Raw genomic sequence first — 18050 nt, forward strand, 5'->3', positions numbered from 1 at the left:
ACAGTAAAGCTGAGGAACTTGCTTTGAGAATTGTCCAGCACAAAGTAAACTCCTGACACTGAGTTTTCAAAGAAATCCGGAGGTTATTTTGTTAGCTTTGAGCATTTTGCCTGAGCTGATTATTGCAGACGTATACAATTAGCAGGCCAATAGCCAGGAAGTAGTCTTTAACAATATATACATGCATTGTATTTTTAATCTCAAATTATCCATGCAAAACTTCAAAATAATTTCTCATTTCACTGAGACTATGTTAGATTTTGCTGAAATAGATACTTCTCTGAAGGAACAATTTTAGACTTCTTCTTCTTCTTCTTCTTTTTTTTTTTTTTTAAAGAATATCACTTCTTTCTTATTTTAAGCCAAGACAGTGAATCTGGAGTATTAGTCTCATATAGGTATATTAGTGGAAAAAACCCAGGAGTGAACATAGAGTGCCCCTACCACACATTGTAGCAGACAGTATTGGTATTTTGGGCCAGAAAATTCTTTGTTGTGAGGTGCTGTCCTTTGCATTGTAGAATATTTAGCAGCATCCCTGGCCTCTACCCACTAGATGTCAATAGCACTCCCTAGTTGGGACAGTTAAAAATGTCTCCAGACATAGGCAAATGTCCCCTGGGGGGCAAACTTGCCCCTGGTGGACAACAACTGCATTGTAGCAAAAGACTTGCCTGAGCAATGTTTGAGTATTGATTTTTACTAAATAATTAAAATAGAATTCTTCTCACTTAAAATTTTAATGAACATGTGTTTCCTCATTTTGTTCTTCTGCAGGTTGAAGACCTACATTAAAGAGTTTTAAAACCAAACAGATGGTGTGTGTTCCTAGCCTTCTCTTCCTGCTCATATTGTTCAATTATCAATGTACACTAGGGGCCTGATAGAATCTGTGATGTCATTGCCTCTGTTTGGCTGAGTACTTCATGGTTTTCCACATTAGATTTGGTGCTGACTCAGGCTAATAGTTAACACCCTTTCTTACCTTGGAACCTTTCGAAAATCTTACTGAGGCTCTCTGAATAATAACAAAACTTTCTATTTGAAAATTACTTCTCGGGGCGCCTGGGTGGCTCAGTCGTTAAGTGTCTGCCTTCGGCTCAGGTCATGGTCCCGGGGTCCTGGGATTGAGCCCCGCATCGGGCTCCCTGCTTGGTGGGAAGCCTGCTTCCCCCTCTCCCACTCCCCCTGCTTGTGTTCCCTCTCTCACTGTCTCTTTCTTTGTCAAATAAATAAATAAAATCTTAAAAAAAAAAAAAAAAGGAAAATTACTTCTCAGAACAGCCTGGTGAGTCAAGCCAGACAAGCATCATCAATCCGTGTGCACTATATGGATTCAAGTTTCTAATCTGTGGTGTTTCCATCCACTGAAATCACTAGTATGTTCTTCAGCATCAGATAATAAAATTAGATCGTGACACTTAAGGGCTTTTTGTCTGTGTGTCTCAACCTACTTGCCACAATCATTTCCAATTGTAGAAATAGCCGTTAATGTTTGACAGCAGACATGGGCAAGTCTCATTGAAAGACGTTGGTAAAATCTCAGTCAGAGCCTCATGATGTAGAGATATTCAGGCAACAGTGAACCAACTCATGAACTTAGAATAAGCACAATCCCAGGGCTAAAATGCATGCTGTCAAGTTGTTCATCCTATGGATCCATTCCTAACTGACAGCTGTCAGTCAGGCAACACTCTTGAGATACTCATCATCTCTAAATCATACCAAGGCAGTTTTAGCTGCCTTGATTTAACATTAATTGCACAATTCTGAAATGAAATGACTTCTGGTGAATGATAACAAGCAAAATGTACACTGGGACAGAGCTACGAATAGGTACAGGTATTTCAAAAGATATTTTATACAAAATCTAAACTATTTCACCCTAGATGGAAGTGATCAGAAGCTATTATGTCACTTAGCAGAAAATCAACCATTAAATGGTAAACCAAATCCCATGTGGGTTCACGTGTTGACTTTGAGGGATATAATAGGGATGCAACAGAATTGAACAATCCTCTGCAGAGTTGATAGAGTGAAGAAGGTAAGGACAGGGTTAACGAGCTCAACACTATCTCTGTATGCATCTATCTGTTTATCTATCTGTCGATCATGATCTAATGCAGTAAATATCAGTTGCTGGCTTTCCTTAAGTGAAAGCTATGTACAGAACTTAGTACTATGAACCTTGCCTTACTTAGTTGCCCCCAACTATTGTAATCAACAACATTCAAGTTTTAGGCTCATTCTATCTGGATTGAGCCTACATGGTTCTAGATCAACCGTATAAAAGGAGAAATGTCGTCTGTCGATTGAGACAGTGGGTGGGATCAGGAAACTGCAGTTGCTGATTCATCCCCGGCAGCCTGCGTGCTCGCTGGGCCGTATCATCCTTCTGCACGTGCTCAGCCATGATAGGTTTCAACTGCTCTAGGTTCCTAGCTTGATCTTCAGCTCCCCTGCTGCCAGAGAAGCCTTGCCTCTAACCCTGGCTCACTTGCCTAGGATTCTGCTTGTTCTGCACTCCATGGGGTCCACCCTACAGGAGATTCAGTGCTCTTAGCCCTAGTTTCATAATCCCAGCGTTCTCCCTTGAATGCACTATCTTAACAGTCTGCTGCTGATGCCGCTACATGGCTCACGTGAGACTACGTGATTTATGCAAGGGGCATCTCCTATATGCTGGAAAGTGAAATAGAATAGAAAAGTAAAGGTGGCTTGTTCCAGTAGTACCAGTATAAGATGGGCAGGTAGTTTTCCAATTTTGCCGCTGATTAGACATGTAACCTCTGATAAGTCACTTAAATGCCTATGGTCCTCGGTTTTTCACTTGGGAAATAATGAGTTGATCTTTTATTTATTTGTTTAATTTTTTAAAAAAATTTTTAAGTAATCTCTACACCCAAGGTGGGGCTTGAACTCACAACCCCGAGATCAAGAGTCACATGTTCTACTGACTGAGCCAGCTGGTTTCCCAATTCAATAGTTGATCTTTTAGATGAATTATAGCTCTGTTGTTTTAAGAAACATAATACTCTGCTTCAGAAAAATTTATAATTTAGTGTGTAATGCATATACATGATTTACCTAAAATATAATTTTACCGAATCTCTCAATGAATGTGGATCGGTGCCATTGAACATAAGGTAATAAAAAAGGTATGAGAGGGCACCAAGGAGGCTCGAACAGAAAACTAGGTGGAGTCAACTATGGAAGCTTATTTTAGAAAATTTGTGTAGTGAGTTTGGAAGGCAGAGAAGGTCATGGGCTGATAGAGAGTAATAGAAGCAACATTTCACTTCAAAGACAAGTGCGTGCAAACGTGCCAATAGTGGTTCTAAGTGACTCTAGGCCAACATAACAAGAAATGGTATCGTAAAGTTTTGGGGTAATCAGCTGTTGGGGAGTGTCAGACATTACGTTGACTAGATAACAAAAAGTAGATATAAAAGTTGATATCAATTTCTGAGCAACAAATTGATAAAATCAAAAGAAGACTAATAAAGAACATTGGTCTCATGACCATGTGATGCAGAAGATGAGAAAGAACAGACTTTAGCCAGGGAGATGAGGCTGCTGTGTAACAGATGTAAGTCAGCTTAGGGTTTGGTGTGACTGCGAAGGCTGCTAACACCAGCCACTCCCAGAAAGAAAACAGTTTTAATCATGGTTGATTCTGAACAGACTTTGACTTTAAAACAGGGATGTCTAATAGGAGTACAAAGTGAGCCACACATGCAATTGAAATTTTCTAGTAGCCACATTAAAAGAAGTAAAAAGAAACGGGTAAAATTAATTTTGATAATATATTTTATTTAACTCAATATATCCAATATATTACCATTTCAACATGTAATCAGTATGTTCCTTTGTTTTTACTGCCTTTGAAATCTGGGATAGATATCTTACACATGCAGCACCTCTCAATTTGGACTAGCCACCTTTCAAGTGCTCAGTACTGGACCGTGCAGCTCTAGGGCATGGTGTAAGAGGTTTCTTTAAGATTCCACCAGAAGTTTTTAGATCTGAAGGTCAAAGAAAAATGATCATTTTATGTTTAAGTGCAATTTTAATAACAACAATGGGAACAACATAAGGTTACCAAACAGTTCATCAAGTACAAAAATTAACAAGAACATAAGTGTTACTTACCACTTTTTTGCCATCATTTTATAAATGTAAGGACATTTGAATACCACAAAATTAGGGAAGATACAATGTTCAGACATAAAACAATCCTTTAAATTAAATATGTTTAGTTTCATAAAAAATGATGACATTGTCTTTATTTTTCTCGTTTTGCTGCAAATAAAAGTAAAGACTTCTCCAAGACCCTGTGTGTGGACCGTAATTTAGGAACTACTGATTTGGTCTAGGCTCAGAGTCTCTCTGGCAGCTCAGGTCCTTTAAAACTCTGATGGATTGCTTTGAGGCCCTCAGCTATTACCCAAAAAATTTAGAGTCTTGGTCAATGAATCTAGAGACTACCTTTGTAGGTCTCCCTTTTAGTATGTGCTGGAGTCTCCAGCCTTATTTTAAAGGCTGCTACCCTGGCTTCTGCTTCAAGGCAAGGAGAATAATTCGTGGGTTCACGTGGCAGAGCTAATCTGCCATTTAATGGTAGGATGCATTGCAGGGATTGGCACCTGATGAAGTGGGGCATTGTTACCTCTGTAACTCAGAGGTTGTCCAGTGGGGCATCTTGGAGAAAGGTTGGGAAGTCAGGGTTTCCTTATTTCTTTAGCTCTTTCTAGGTATTCCTTTTCTTAGTCAGGGCCCTAACTTTTGGTTTGGGTACGTAATTGGATTTTTGCAATGCTGTAAAAAAAAAAAAAATCATCATCTGACCTATAGAGATCTCTGTAGAAAAGGCCTTTCTTAACACAGGTTTTTTTCTTTTTCTTTTTGAAGGGCTCTATCAATATACACTAGATTATATGCTGTGATAAAATGTAACCACAAAAATCTCAGTTGCTCAAATCACCAGAAATTTCTCACTCTACCATGACCATCATGGGTCAGTAGGGGGCTCTAATCACTACAGTCTCTCAGGTATCAGACTGATGGAGGTTCCATATTGACACATGCATCCATGATCATCAGGGCAGGAAAAAGGTAACATGGTAAATTGCACACTGGCTTTTAGAGATTCTACCTGAAAGTGACACACATCATATCTGCTCACATTTCATTGGCCTAATTTCAAAATTGGTATGGGAAGGACAATTCAACCATGTGCCTGGAAGGAGGAGAGCAGAAATATTTTGATGAACAGCACTAACAACAACTTCAATCTGCCTTTCTGATTACCTATGAGTATAATACACTAATCTCTTTTCTAAGGGAGACATTCCAGCAGTTGAATCCAGTCACAGTATCAAGCCCACAGGTCAGGGTCTCTGAGTGATGTATTGTGGGTACTTCTCACATGATGTCTAGCAGTGGTTTCTCTTGACTAAACATCTATGAACTAAATATCTATGAACTAAAAAGATAGTTGTAATAAATATTCTTACTGGAAAGCGAAAGGTGAGGACAAACCCTGCAGATAGTTGTGTGCAGCAATTCTGAAATCCTGCTGGGAAGATGAGATGGGGCTCCTTACCCTGAGGACGGGGAATGTTCTTTAATTAGACTAAACCTACTCCCTGGGAGGGGCTCTCTTGTCCATTGTTCACTGTGGCCCTTGGTCCGCACTCTGGAGGGCCTTCCTTTGTATTATCTGATTTTCCACATCTACACTGGACATTGAAGAATATGCCCTTCAATGTCCAGAGTTGGGGGCTGAGCAGAATTCACAGCTTCTTTTTTGCTTTCAGAAGGTTGGGTATCACCATCTTTTTTTTTTAATTTAAAATTTTTAAGCTCAGGTTGATAGTCCTTGTAGCAGTACTTCTCTCTCAAGGGCTTAGTTGTGTTACTTGATTCCAATTAATTTCATGTGTTCATGGTCACCTCTGTAGTTCTTTTCTCAGAAAAGTTTTGTGGACATAATTCCCTGATTTACCATACTACTTTTTTTTTGTCCCCATGCTTCTGTATATCTCTGTATTTAATGGCTTAATTGCAACTAACTTGTCCATTAAGTTTTGTTGGGACAGCCACTTCCTGTGTTCTCCCTGAGCCATTTGGTCCAATTGAAAGGATTTACAGAATCACAATCTTAGTTGGGTCCTTACTCTCAGAAATTTCAGTGCCCTTTGGGGCACCTGGGTGGCTCAGTCAGTTAAGCGTCTGACTTCAGCTCAGGTCATAATCTTGGGGTCCTGGGATCGAGCCCCATTGCCAAGCCCCTGCCAAGCAGGGAGTCTGCTTTTCCTTCTCCCCTCTGCCTTCCTTCTTCCCCTCCCCCCTCCCCCTTCCCCTCCCCCTCTCCCTTCCTCCTCCCCCTTCTCCTCCCCCCTTTCCCTCCCCCAGCTCATGCTCTCTCTCTCACAAATAAATGAATAAAATCTTATACGAAAACAATGGATCGTGGATCACCACATCAAAAACTAATGATGTATTGTATGGTGACTAATGTAACATAATAAAATAAATTAAAAAAATGAATAAATTCTTAAAAAAAAAGTTTCCCCTCATGTTAACAATGGATGTAATGGCCATAACATTAATTTGATCCTTACTGCAAGGCTGATTTTGATTGGCCTTTGTTGCTAAGAGATTTTTTTTTTCTTGCTAAGAGAATTTTTCAATTTTATTTTTTACTGGTTGTGGTTGGGAAGCACACAGTTCTTTCAGTCCTTCAAGTGCTGAATTTCTGGATTCTATTTCTTCTTCCTCCCTCCCTCCCCCCTCCCTTTCTTTCTTTCTTTCTTTTCTTTCTCCCTTCCTTCCTTCCTTCCTTCCTTCCTTCCTTCCTTCCTTCCTTCCTTCCTTTCTTTCTTTCTTTCTTTCTTTCTTTCTTTCTTTCTTTCTTTCTTTCTTTCTTTCTTTCTTTTCTTTCTTTTCTTTCTTTCTTTCTTTTCTTTCTCTTTCCAAACTGGCCAATTCTTTGCTAAGCTCATTTGCTTTTTGTAAAATCTTGTGAGACATAGCCAATGGCAACCAGCAATGGCAACAGCAGCTGCTAAATTTCTATGATCTCTTGTCCTAGGATTACAATTTCATTAGGTACACTGTCTGCTTGCTGGGTTATCACTGGTGACAATATTATCAAATTCTTTGTCACTGTGTAACATGGATAACTATCCTTACAGCTTCTACAACAGTTTTTTCCTATATGTCACTTGGCCTTTCAGCCAATATTACATATTCTCTTTTTGTTGTTATGACAGCACGCCATGTCTAGTTACCAATTTCTGAATCAGCCAGCATATGCTAAGTTGAGCTTCAGTAAAAAAACAGTTCCTATGGAAGTTTATTTCTCACGTTGTGATCACTCAGTGACCCAAACTGACAATAGTGTTTCTCGATACTCATTTTCACAATTGTTGTAGGGAAAAGGGAAGGTGGCGTGCCATGAGCTGGTCCTAAGACCTGACAGGTGGTAGTTTAATCAGATGACTTTTTGTTGAATAACTAAGTTGCCAATTTCCCAGTCTGGGATAGATGAATCTTTATTGCTTTCCACCTCTTATCAACTCGGTTATGCCCACATTTTAGCTTCTCTTATTTATGACAATCCACTTCCCATTTTTGTATTTGTCAGGACTCCCTGGAGGGCAGGTGACAGAAATCCAACTCAGCCAAGCTCATCAAGTCTCTTTGTCTGTATCTATAGGTCTCTTCCTCCTTTCTCTATTATTTTTTGCTTCTGCTTCTCTCTGCTTTATTACTTTAGAGAGATTTTTCTCTATATTTTGACATAATGGCTACTATTAACCTCTGGTTCTTATCTTTTCAGATCCATGAATTAAGCATTGTGTCTAGGGGAACAGGGCCTTGTAATTATCTGAGACTAGATTATGAATTTCTCTGGATGATTAGAAGGTAGTATAGGACAAATTATCAGAAGATGGAGGATGGTGGGCAGGTACACAGTCTACCACAAGCCAGAACTTTCCTCTGTGAGTAAGTATAGAAGGAAATAGCACCAAGGCTGAACATGTTTAGGACATGCTCAGAATTGGTGAGTATAAGTAAGAGGAAAATGGGGCAGGGGTTGGGGTGAGGACTGAGAAAAAGAAGGATTGACAGAGGTAAAGACAGATGGTAAATAAATGGATCAGTAACTGATGTACATCGAAGGAGAATATTGTCAGGTTTTATGAGTTGGTGTATATGAACTTATGAAAACCATGAAAAGTGACTGCTGTTATCACAATAGTCATAAATGCAAATATTAAAAAAGCAGTATATCAACATGCAATTAAGTTTATGATTTTGCTATGTGAAGACAGATCAGTTTTGTCATATTACTCTCCTTCTGGTGAGATAACACTCTTCAGGCTGTGTGACTGAAATAAGGTGTGGGGATAAGAAATCCTAGTTGTGAAAACAAAAATGTGTCTCCTAGTTCTCATTGAATCTTCTTTTAGAATTACTTGAGGTCAAATCTGAGTTCCTGGGATTTCTAATTAATGTGCCAGGTAACTGGCTGTTGCCCATGTTAGCTCATCAGGAAATAGCTATAAGGAATTTCTTTGGTATTGTATCTTCCAGAAACTAAGCAAACTTGGGTCTGGGAGTAAAAATCTTAATGAAGACATTTTTTTGGCAGCTCCTCATTCCCATCCTGTTTATAGGTTGCTATTTGCCTTTTGAAATGTGAAGTTGGCTTTTCTCCACAACTTGTCAATCCACAAACATATCAAATAGTCATACATTGATAAGGGTCAAATATCTTACCAGATTTGCTATAGGGAAAAATTTGCTGTATTTCTGGATGGAATATTGTGGGACACGGGTACGTGTCAGAACCAAGGGGGAGGTGGAAAGGAGGTATGAGAGGAACAGCAGCTTCAATCATGGCACAAAGAGACAAATTATGGACTAGAGCTGAGTGGAATCCTGGAAGTTCAAACTGTAAACACCAAGAATCAAACGCACTTAACGAAAGTTAAGGCACTAACAATTCTTGGGTACTAACAGTGAGTGAAGAGGGTAGGAAGGCAGGTGGGATGAGAATGAGACCCTGAGTGTGTATGGCCAATGAGCCCACCTTGTGTGCTGGACCTCTTGCCTCTGAGACTATTATTAGCCAGCAGATGGGACACCTTAGACTGTTCCTGATAGTCACGTGTGTCTGGAATCTGATCCCTGGTGATTTCCTGGAGGAGAGAACCTTGGGAAAACAGTGATGCATTAAAGGATTAGGAAGAGTAGGGTTGGAGAGATGATGAATCCAGGTGTGTTTTGTCGAATTAGTCAATTGATGGCAAACTTTATTTACTTGCATATCTTTGATGATTGTTTTTGGATTTATCTTTTTTCTTTCTTTAGGATAAGTAGTATCTATTCTTCAACTTAGCAATTTACTCATTTTTGTCAATTTTGCCCAAATTAACTTTATAAGGTGATTAGGATTTAGACTTTATATGTCTCCTCACCATAGCTGTAATTTATATCCTTTGGAAAGGCTGGGAGAATTGGCATTTTTAGCATGGTTAGGATGTTTTTGAGCAGGGTTGTTATTAAGACCATGCTTGATTATTAAATGACACAAGAATAACAATCCAAAGTTCTGAGAAGTAAACTTGTCACCTTGAAGTTATCCTTGTCACTACAGAATTCTCTTTATCTGCACTAGTTAGTGGGCAGCAGAGGAGTTAGTTTTCAGAAAGCTGAACAGTGAGAGGCAGTCAACAAACACACTAATTTAAAAAAGTGCTTCAAATTAACATAAAAAATATACAGAACCTAAAGTCAATTAAAATTAAGTTCTCAGGCAAACATGTTTAATAATTTGAAGTTTCAAATTTTTAATGAATTAAAAAATATTTCCTTTGGACATTAATTTACACCATAAGATTTAGGAAACTGATGTGGGGCACTAATTTATTTCAAGGGCTACTCTTATTTATTCTCTAACATAGTATGTGCATTTAATGTAAGTTGATTTTTTGATTAAATGCCATTTCTTACATTATCACATAAATGGTGATATGATAATATGTTGTATGAATTGGAAATGAAAAAAAGGTGGCTTTGTTTTAAAAGAGGTACAAATAATTGGTAGCAAACCACATCCATATAATCATGTATGACTTGGGGCGCCTGGGTAGCTCAGTCATTGAGTGTCTGCCTTCAGCTCAGGTCATGATCCCAGGGTCCTGGGATCGAGCCCCACATTGGGCTCCCTGCCCAGTGGGGAAGCCTGCTTCTCCCTCTCCCACTCCCCCTGCTTGTGTTCCTGCTCTCGCTCTCTCTCTCTGTCAAATAAATAAATAGTCTTAAAAAAAAAATCATGTATGACTTTAGAAAAATTTTACTTTAATTAAGTTGTTTTTTAAGGGTCATACAGTGTCTTTAACCTATTATTTTGAAATGAAAGATACATGTTCTTTGGAAAACTGTCTAAAAACTAAAATAAAATTAATAGCTGTGCTTAAAAATAGATACAGTATAATAATGTTAGACATATTTTTGATTTGAAAGAATGGATATTTATAATATTATTTCTTACTAAAATTCTTTTAAGAAATATTATGAGGTCGGGGTGCCTGGGTGGCTCAGTTGCTTTGGCGTCCGACTCTTGATTTCTGCTCAGCTCATGTTCTCAGGGTTGCGAGATCGAGCCCCATGTTGGGCTCTGACCTCGGCATGGAGCCTTCTTAAGATTCTCTCTCTCACCCTGTCCCTCTGCCCCTCCCAACCTGCTCACACGCACACACTCTATTAAAAAGAAAAATAAAAAAAATAAAAACATTTTTAAAGAAATGTTGTGATGTCTTGATAAATTTTAGAGTCAGAAGTATGAAAGTTTTCATTTTCTTTAGTAGTAATTTAAAGTTATTTTTTGTAACACTTTTTACTTCTTATTGGGCCTCTAGGACAGTCTCTAACAGTGGTTCTCATAGTGTGGGCCTGGGAACTGGTTAGAAGCACAAATTGTCCAGCCTCATCTACTGAATCAGAAATTTAGTGGTAGAGCCCACTGATCTATGGTTTAACAAGCCTTTCAGGTGATTGCGATACATACTCAAGTTTGAGAACCATTGGTCTAGGTGGAGTGAGATCTTTCTTGTCTCATTGGAGATGTGAAAAAATAGTGAAGAATTTTTGTCCTCAGGTATAGGTCCTTTGAATGGGTAAAACCACATTAGTATAGAATGGCCATCAGCACAGATCATTAGACAAAAACAATGAGAGTTCTTATGGTGGCTTTTCAAGTTGGCAATTTGGAAAACAAACCACAGTAGCAATGCGGGGGGACTGCTGGGAAAAAGTATGTTTATTTAAGTCCCAGAAAAATGTATTTTTGCAAGTGGTTAAAAATTGTCACCAGGCTTCGGGCCAGATGCTAAAAAGAAATCAAGGTAGTCTAGAAGACCAATCAGTGACTTAAAAACTATTTTATCTTTTTAATTGTTTATTTTGGAAGACATGTCTTAGGAATCTGTGAAGGAATTTTAAGAATGTTAAGTGTTCTCTTAAATCAGTAATGTAGGGAGCAATGGGGTAGATATATATAGGAATAAGCAGCTGGTTCTACACTGCCTGCTTTTGATGGGAACAAGAAAATCTTGTATTTTAAATACCACATTTGAGGCCCAGTGATTTTAGAAAGTTCTGTTAGGAAGACCTAAAGCCAAGCTCTATTGTTGGAACCAAACCTGGGCCTGCTGTATCTTTAATTCCAAGTGAAACACCTGCTCGCAGATCACATTGCCATTTTAAGTGCAGTAAAGCAAATGTAATTGTGAAACTCTCTTGCAGAAGGACTTTGATAGTTATAGGAATAAGGAATATTGCCAAATGCCATATGACATCCTGATGAAATATTTACTGAACTAATTTACATTAACTGATTTACTTTATTAAAAAATATACACAGTTCTTAAAGAATCTCCAAGTTAATGTATGATTTCTCCCACTGAACTAAAAGTGATTTCAACTGCGTAAGTAGGCTGTGGTTACCAGCCGAACAGATTTTCTTTATTTAGAAGCAAATGATGTAAGTAAGAGTTACGAATGTCTAGTGTATAAGGAGATTTGGTTTTGCTGAGTTCTGAATTTTAATTTAAATACCTACCCATGCTATTTAAAAGAGGTTTCAGACTCTTGCAGTTATAGGAAATTGTGTGCTGGGATTTATGTTCTAATCATCTAATTTGAAAAGGTAAAAATAAATAGAGGAAGACAAATATTGTTATGATATTTATATGTGGAATCTCAAAATGCTGAACTTGTAGAACCAGAGAGTAGAATGGTGGTTACCGGGGGCTGGGGGGTGGAGGAATTGGGGAGATGTTGTTTAAGGGCATCAATTTGAAACTAGAAGATGAATAGTTCTAGAAATCAAATGTGTAGCATGGTTATTATAGTCAATAATACTGTATTATGTACTTCAAAATTTCTAAGAGACTAGATCTTGTATGTTCTCACCACAAAAAGGAAATGATAATTATGTGCCATAGAAGTGTTAGCTAAAGCTAAAGTGGTAATCATATTGCAGTATGTATCAAATCAACATGTGGTACACCTTAAACTGTAAAGGTGTGTAACAATGTTATATGTAAATCATGTCTCAATCAAAACGAATAGACTGAGGTGCATTTTTTCTTGAGCTCTAGTAAGAAGTGGTTATGAGACCAATGCAGGAAATGTTACCTTCCTTTATTTTTCTAAATAAATTTTTGGTTCTATACCCACCCCCACCTGGCTTCATTCTTCTCTTCCTTGGATGACACGGGAATCCCGGACCCTGGATGTCCTGGGTGGTTGCCATAGTTACCATTGCTTTTTCAATATGTGACCGCAGATGTCAACAATTTTGCAGCCCTGGTGCTTGAGACAGTGATGCCGTTTTCTGAGTCTGGCTCCTCTATAAGGTCAAACATAGTGGACATTTACCCTTACTTTCTAAGCCAGGTGCGTAAGGCTCAGAACTCAGGAAGCTCTCTACTTTCTGCTTTAGAACTTTTCTTCCCCTTTGAGATGTTGCTTATGAGCTGGGCACAGGTCCCAGCACTTATAAAGCCTGCCATCCTATGGACCTCTCTGTCTTGCAGAAGCCAAACCCGTTGCTTGAGACTTAAGTGAAGAACTTCTTCTGGCCTAGAGTAGCCTGTTCCCCTACATTTCCCTCAGGGACTCTGGAACCCTAACATTTCCTGGATTGGCACAGGAATAATTTTTTTTTTTAAGGGGAATCTTCTAAAATCTAATCTCTAATATCTCCCTCCCCCAGTCAAATTGAGATTGGGAACAGAAAAATTTGGTTATTGTTTAGGAAAAGGAAATTGGGTGAGACTCAAGGGAGTACAGAGGAAGCATGACACACCTAAGAAGGTGTGGTGCTGAAAGCCCCGAGGGGCTCACTTTCCTTTCCAACTGGATTTGCTCCAAAAGTGGGCAATGGCTGGGGCACCTGGGTGGCTCCGTCGGTTGAGTGAACGACTCTTGATTTTTGGCTCAGGTCAGGATCTTAGTGTCCTGGGATTAAGCCCTGCTTTGGGCGCTGCACCCAGCGCAGACTCTGCTTGTCCCTCTCCCTTTGCTTCTTCCCCCACTCTCTCCCTCTCTCTCAAATATTATGCATGCATAAATAAATAAATAAAATCTTCAAAAGTGGGCAATGGCTTCTAAGAAACACCAACGTCCCAGGGGCCCTAGCAGCATGTCCTTGCTTACTCCCATACTAGCTAACCATTCACCCGGAAAACCATGACAGAGAATGAGAGTGAAAAATAGAGCGACTCAGTCCCTTTTCCTTTCAGCTCTTCCTGATTTTTCAGTAAGTCAAAGGTGGAGAGTGTTGCAGAATGTGTGGTGTCAAAAGGTGACATGAAAATAGTTAAGTTAGTTCTGTGCAGTGTTTTTCCACTGTTTCACTAAGTATTTATGTACAAGCTACAAAACACAAATCCTGTAAGTTTGGTGATTTTGCATACAAGTTAAAGGTTCTTATAGGTGCACTTAAAACCAGCATTATATGATGTAAAGGTGGATGACAAAATTCATGCTAATAATTTAAAATTTTAATTTCTTGAGGCACTGGGGTGGCTCATTTGTTAAGCGTCTGCCTTCAACTCAGGTCATGATCCCAGGGTCCTAGGATCCAGTAGCATCTGGCTCCCTGCTCAGCGGGGAGTCTGCTTCTCCCTCTCCCTCTGCCTGCCCTTCCGCCTGCTTGTGCACCCTCCCTCTCTCTTTCTCAAATAAATAAATAAAATCTTTAAAAAAATAAAATTTTAATTTCCTTTTACCTAGAACAATATTAAATAGGAAATTTATTTCCTATTTAATAGGGAAACAGAAAGAAAGAGAGAGAGAGAGAGAAGCTGTGGGAAAAAAGGAAATGTTATATATTTTTATACTTTTAATGGCAGTTTGCTCTGCTTTTTAAAAAAGGGGAGTCCGACATTTTCATTTTGCATGGGACTTTGTACGTCGTGGAGCTGGCCTTGTGCCTGTACCAAAGAAAATGATGGCCACATGTCAACTTGCCTTGTTCCTTTCTCGGCTCTTAGGAGTCCCTATAGCAACGAGGTCATGGCTGCCACTTTGAAAATACAGCCATCCCACTCAGTATTCCTTTGACTCTTTAAAAAATGCATTCGTTTACAAGCTCTTTGATTGCAGAGACCACCTCCTACCTGCACTGTTTATTATATAGAGACTCTTTTCCTTATTGTCAGATAGATGTATTTGTTACACCTGCATCTCAGAAGCTGAATTTAATATCTTAAAATCTAACCAACTGTTGCTCTGGCGTCTAAGGGCGGAAGTGTGGGGTACGTTGCCCAGGGTGGGATTTCTTCTTGTCTTGCTAAGTTTATTTATAGCAAGTGGTAAGCAGGACTTAAATATCAAAACTAAGGAAACATGTCTACATTCAGTGAGATAATTTCCTACAATTCTGAGAAATAAGATATTTTGTTGAAAATGAGTGTGTAGCATCATGTTAAAATTGTTGAAATGCCTCTTAATGTTGTTTAATGACTTTAATGTTCTTGTAACTCAAATTGCCCTCAAAAGCAGACTTCATTTTTCCTTGGTGAACATTTATAGCCTAAATGCCTTAGGACATTATATTTCACAGCATTTAGCTTATAATAAAAGCCTTTTGAGTTGTCCAGTTTGGTTGGCCTTCAGCAAATTTTGACAAGGGCTCCATCGGTTCCTATTTAGCATTATGGATTATAGAATAAAATAGAAAGCGTAGCTCACATAAATAATAATTTTTATTAACAGAAAAGAAAACTGACAAATGAATATAAATTTCAGTGCTGAATCCTTTTCATTATTTTATTTAGTTATCTGTTTTATTTTTCTCCCTTTGCCCCTGCAGTCCGTGATGGCACTCTGCCTGAATTGCTATTTGTAGCGTTAGGAAATAAATGGGAAGATACATGTTCCCATGTTCACTTAGTCATTCATTCAAAAAATATATATGAACCACCTGAATCTAATCTATTTTTGGAACAAGAAAAGGCAAAAATCAAATGGAAAAAATGGCAGATGGTCTCCAATACCAGTGGATCAAATAATCACTCAACAATTAGATTCCTTGTGTTCCAGGTACCAGAGACTCAGGCTTCCTGCCTGCAGGAAACTTCCCTGTTAGTGGTGGAGGTATACCATAAATATGTATGTGTGCTTGAGCTAAGTGGTAGAGAAGGCCTTGCTGAGAGTTGGCATTCAAGCTGTACCCTGAATGATGGGATGGGGACATTCTCATATTTGAAATCCTTCCTTCTCTTGGACCCCGGCCTGAATCTTTCTGCTTCTCTGTCTCTCTTGCTGCCAGCAACTTTTCAGACTCTATTTTGGTCATGATGCCTTTTATGTGTATGAACAGGATGCCTTTTATGGGTTCTTCAGGGTGTGCTTCCTAGATGTCTTCATTTCTGAATCTAGACCTCTGGTTCAAAACTTTTTGGGGTAATGAATTTTGGAGAATCTGAAGAAAGATATAGACCCTATTCCCATGTGAAATGAACATGCTCACAGAATCTGTACATAATTTTTAGGGGATTAAAAGAACCTGCTGAAGATTACTCATAGAAACTATAGAGGTGTTTGAACCCCACACTTGAGGACCCCTCCTTTACTGGTTAATTTCAACCTGGTTCTCTTCCTTTAATTTCCACATATTTTCATCTGTTACTTCTTTTGAATCCTTTCAATAGTACATAATAATGTACTACATGCATAATACATACATAATAATGTTCAATTCAGAACTGGATGTTTGGTCCTAGTACTTTAGCCAATTCAACAATTATATATATCTTTTATCCTTGAAAAATTGAAGATCTTGTGGTAGATGGGAGTTAAGGAATGTTGATTAGATTTATACATGATACTATCAGACAAAGCAATTTAAGGCAATACAATACAGAAAGTAAAAGTGCTGAGAAAATATATATGGTTAAGCATCAACATATCTGGCATTGAGATGGGTAGAAAACAAGTGAGGCCAACATAAAGTATTCACTAAGCACTGATATACGCATATCAGTGATTTTTGGTAGTGGGGAAATCTTAATGGGGAACTATCATGGCAGTGCAAAGAATGGCAGCCTGAGATTTCTTTCCTGTGATTCTTTCACCTGCGATTTCATTCTCAGCTGTGCTCCAAGAAGCCCACTTGAGGAAGGAGCTGTGCTCTGATTTTTTCCCAGGTGGAACGACATCTGTGCTTCTACCTCTCACCCCCACAGAAGCAGTTCTTATTTCATTTGTTTTACATTTTTGTCTTCTCTGGATGATTTTATTTAAACACAGAGTTCCAGGAAAGAAATAGAAAGAAAATCATTGTTATGGATGATGAATAAAGTTACTTTCTACCCAAAATATTTCTTTTCATTGTTTGGATTCTTCCATCAAAAATCAGAATGTTAAAATGTTATTTTATTTTGAAGATTTTATTTATTTATTTGAGAGAGAGAGAGAGAGAGAGCTCCAGGAGGGGGGAGGGACAGAGGGAGAGGGAGCAGCAGGCTCCCAGCTGAACACCCATGTGGGGCTTGATCCCAGGACCTTGGGATCATGACCTGAGCTAAAGGCAGATGCTTAACTGAGCCACCCAGGAGCCCCAAAATGTTGTTTTAGATAGCATTATTTATGTTTACTATACGAATGTATGATGTGTCTGATTCGAGAGTTCTAAGATTCACAAGATTTTACTGTCTAGGTCTTAAGTGAAAATTACTTTCATTTTTCCTAGCTGTAATTTTGTAGAATCATAGGTTTTAGCAAGTGAAAGAAAACCCAAGGCAATGTCTGGCCACCTTCTGACTTTGTGGGTTAGTTATAATTATTTACATTTTACAGATGTCATACCTGAGGCTCAAAAAATGACTTGGCCAAGATGTATTATGACAATGAGTGCCAATGAAAATTAGATCTTTCATGTAAGTGTGTATAGATTTTGCATTAAATATGGTTGACTATTCACATCTTGAATACTTTGCTAATTAGTACCAAACAAAATATGAATAAATCAGTGGATCAAGTTTTCACAATTTCAACATGGGTTAATATATTACTTAATTGCTAGATGTCATCAGTTTTCTATTTCTTTAATAAATATTTTCTTTTCTTCTTTTCTTCTTTCCTTTAATAGAAACTGGTTCTCATTTTATGGTTACTGCTCCCTTGCAGCCACCTAAAAGAAGTCTATATATTCTCTTACTTCAGGGAGACATTGGAAACACATCCTGCATCTTACTTTTTTCTAATAGCACTTGCTGATTATAATACCCCCTGAGTAAATCTTATCTCCACCCTTCCGAGATTTATCCTTTCAGCTACCCCTCTTTCTTCCCCTCTTTTCCTTCCCTCTCAGTTACTTCCTCTCATTCAGGGGAGACTAACCAACTAGCTAATGATCTCCTCTAAGTCTTACCATTATCCTGAGTGACTTCCAGGTCCACAAGAAAAACCCATACCATTTTCTAGAAGTTTCTTTTTTTTTTTAAGATTTTATTTATTTATTC

The sequence above is a fragment of the Eumetopias jubatus genome, unplaced genomic scaffold, assembly GCF_037043125.1.
Source record: "Eumetopias jubatus isolate StellerSeaLion01/CBP00866 unplaced genomic scaffold, mEumJub1_p1.0 scaffold_2, whole genome shotgun sequence".
NCBI lineage: Eukaryota > Metazoa > Chordata > Mammalia > Carnivora > Otariidae > Eumetopias > Eumetopias jubatus.